A 3,396-nucleotide genomic window follows, 5' to 3' on the forward strand; every position below is an offset into this window, starting at 1 on the left:
ATATTAGAATAAAAATGTTTATCAATATAAAAACTGACTACCTTGTAATTTCTAGGCTTTATTATCTTAACGTGAAAGTTCCCTTTTCTCTTCATGTCGTCTTGCAATGCTGGTCCTCTCCAGTTAAACAGAATTTTGTGGCTTAACTCTACCCTGGTGTAGTGGTATGTCCCAGAACATGGGAAGATTTGTCCTGAGCCAGCAGCCTATCAGCTGCCACAGGAGCAGCCCAGGCAAACCAGCACACCCTTGACTCCAAACCTTCAGTGACTTCTCATTGTCCACAAGTCTGACCAAGACCCAGGCCTTCCATAGCCCCTGCCCAGACTTGTCCACACCTCCTGCTCCAGCCACATTGAACCGCTATCTGTTCCCTGAACCCATGCATTTTCATGCTGACCTTCTTCAGCAAGACTCACTCACCTCCAGACTGCAGCTCATTCTCCCTCTACTGCTTTTCCTGCCTGACCCCCATAGGCTGACCACAAAGCCTCCCTGGTGTCTCTTTCTACTCCAGTAATACTCTCCTGGTGCCCCTATCTCAGTGCACTTTAGAGTACACAGCTCGTTATCTGTACCCACCACCCCAGGGGGGAGGGACAAGGCTTAGTCATCTCTTTTTACAGCAGTACGCTGTAAAAGTTTGACAGCTGGTTCTGGCCGGTGAGAAGATGAGTGTTGATTTATATTGTCAGGGAGTTTGCTTGCTGTCCATACGCCCACCATGGTTGCTTTCTGCCTAATAATGTGACATCACTGAATATGGAGTTAGGAAGGGACATACCTACGTGGCTCTTATGACCCTAGCTGATGGACTGTAGCACACTGTCATCGACAGTGGCAGAATGACACATTGCATAGGCCGGCACTTGTTATATGCCTGCTAACTGATGAGAAGGTGGATGGGCAGGTGGCAAAGTTGTAGGCTTTAGCCATGATGTAAAGATGGAATGGAGAGGCCCTGAGCAGTGGGAACTGCAGATGTAGCTCAGTGGTAGAGCACTTGCCTGGCATGCACAAAGCCCTGGGGTTCAACACCCAGCGCCGGAAGGAAAAAAGGAGAAAATAGTGATGGGGATGAAGAAAAAATACTGAGATTTAATTTAGTTAGCACAGATAAAAAGACAAGAAAAAGTGAAGTCAAGTCTTAAGGGCTAGGGTGATGACCCTTACCCAATTTGAATAGAAGATTAAATTTTTGGTTTTGCACATACTGAATTTGAGCCCGTAGACCTCCGTGTGAAGAGACATGAACTATTAGAAATATAGAGTGGGCTTCAAGAGAGAAGACCAGGCTGGAGATTCTTAAAGTCATTGGTTTTTTTACTTGAGAAAGTCTAGGGAAAAAAAAAAACAATGGAAAAGTAGAGACAAGATTTTTTTTTCGTTTTGAACAAGTAGAAATTATCTCTTGCTTTTAAAAGCACTTAATATTCACAAAGTGGTTCAAAATTCAAGAGTACCTATGCCAGTGATTAAAACATTTATGATGAAATTTAAAAATTCTGATGTTTAAATGAAATAAAATAGTGTGAATGTTTTTGGTAATGGTCTCTTTTCCTATCCCCCCCCCCCCAAAAAAAAGACAAAAATTTTCAGTGTCTACAAGTAAGGAAGGGGTAGTTTCTACTTCACCAACTCTAGAAACGTTTCATTTTTAAAATCAATTAGTTGTTGATGTAACTGTAAGATTAAATCTGGTGCTAGGACAGTTTGACAAAACAAATTACTTGGTCTTTACCTCATACCATATTCCAAAGTCAATTCTGGGTGGACCGAAAACCTAAATAGTGAAAGCTAAGATAGAAAAACAACAGGAAAATACCTTCATAATCCAGGACTAGGAAAAAATTCTTAAACAGGACACACAAAGTACTATCAAGGAAAAAAGATTGATACACCATATTAAAACATGAAAAGACATTGTTAGGAAGGCAAGATCACAGAAGAATCGAGGAATATCACTGAGATGTATATGAATGTTCAATAAGATGATTCAGAAGAAAAATAGGCAATACATTTGAACAAGCACTTCACAAAGGAGGAAATCCAACTGGCCATATAAAAAGGCCAACATAAATAGGGGTCAGCCCACTAGAACACAGGGAAAGGCAAGCTAGAACCTCAAGAGATACCATCACTGTACCAGAATGACGGTTTCAGTTTTTGTTAATCCTAAGTGGTACTGAAGATAAATGGCTGTGTAAGACAGTAAAGGCCTTTGGAATAGTTCAGACTTCTCTCTTCTAAAGTTAAGGTTGGGCATACTCTGCGTCCCGGCACTTCCAACAGCAGTGTGTGTAGTGGTGCAGAAGATACTGGCAAAAAATGTGAACAGCAACACTGTTCACAGTAGTGAAATAACTCCATGTCACTAATAGTAAAATGGATTCTTTAAAAAATAATGGTATATTCATATGATGGAAAACTCTACAGCAATGACAAAGAACAAACTACAGGTGCATGAAATATCATGGATTAGTCTCACAGAGTTGAGCCAAATGAAAATAAATTGTAGAGGTGCAGGAAATCAGGACAGATTACCTTAAGGGTCAAAAAGTTGAGTATCTCTGGGAGGGAGTTACGACCAAGAAGGGACAAGCTGTTTTCTGGGCTTCTGGCATTTCCTGACTAAGGGTTAGTTTTCACAAATGCTCTGTGCCTTAAAAAATCAGGATATAGCCAGCACAGTGGGGAACACCTGTAATCCCAGCAACTCAGGAGGCTGAGGCAGGAGGATCAAAAGTTCAAGGCCAGCCTCAGCAATTTCTACCCTGTCTCAAAAAATAAAAAGGGGTATAGGGATGTAACTCAGTGGTAGAGCATCCCTGAGTTCAGGCCCCAGTATTAAGAAAGAAAGAGGAGAGAATACAAAAGAAGGATCAGGAAGCACATTTATGTTGTGTGTTCTTACATGTTTTGAGACCACAACAAAAATGTTTAATCTTAAATATTAAATCATTGCTTTATTTTAAAATACATGGCATATACCCCTTGAAAAGAGTCTCCTCTTGTACCTGTGAGAGTTTTATAATATAGAAACACATCTTTGTGAAAATACTTTTTTAAAAGTGTTTCTTTCATTAGTAATCTATATACCAGGATTACATTTATTTTATTAGGGTCTCCTCCATCAAAAACTTTTCCATAATGATCCAAACGGAGATGTTTCCCTATGTCCCTACAAACACCTTTGAAAGAGTCATTTGTTTTATTTATTATAATACTTTAAATTTGTTTGGGTTTAGGTGGTTTGTTCTGGAAAACACAGCCTTTTGAGAAAGTGGGACTTTCTGTGGTTATTTTAAGACGTTATTTTGGACACTCCCTTCTCTCTCAGTAGCGTGTAGAGAGAATGCATTCGATCCTCTGTTGGAATGATGCGTTCACCAAATG

The sequence above is a fragment of the Sciurus vulgaris genome, assembly GCF_902686455.1.
Source record: "Sciurus vulgaris genome assembly, chromosome: 15".
In the NCBI taxonomy this organism is placed as follows: domain Eukaryota; kingdom Metazoa; phylum Chordata; class Mammalia; order Rodentia; family Sciuridae; genus Sciurus; species Sciurus vulgaris.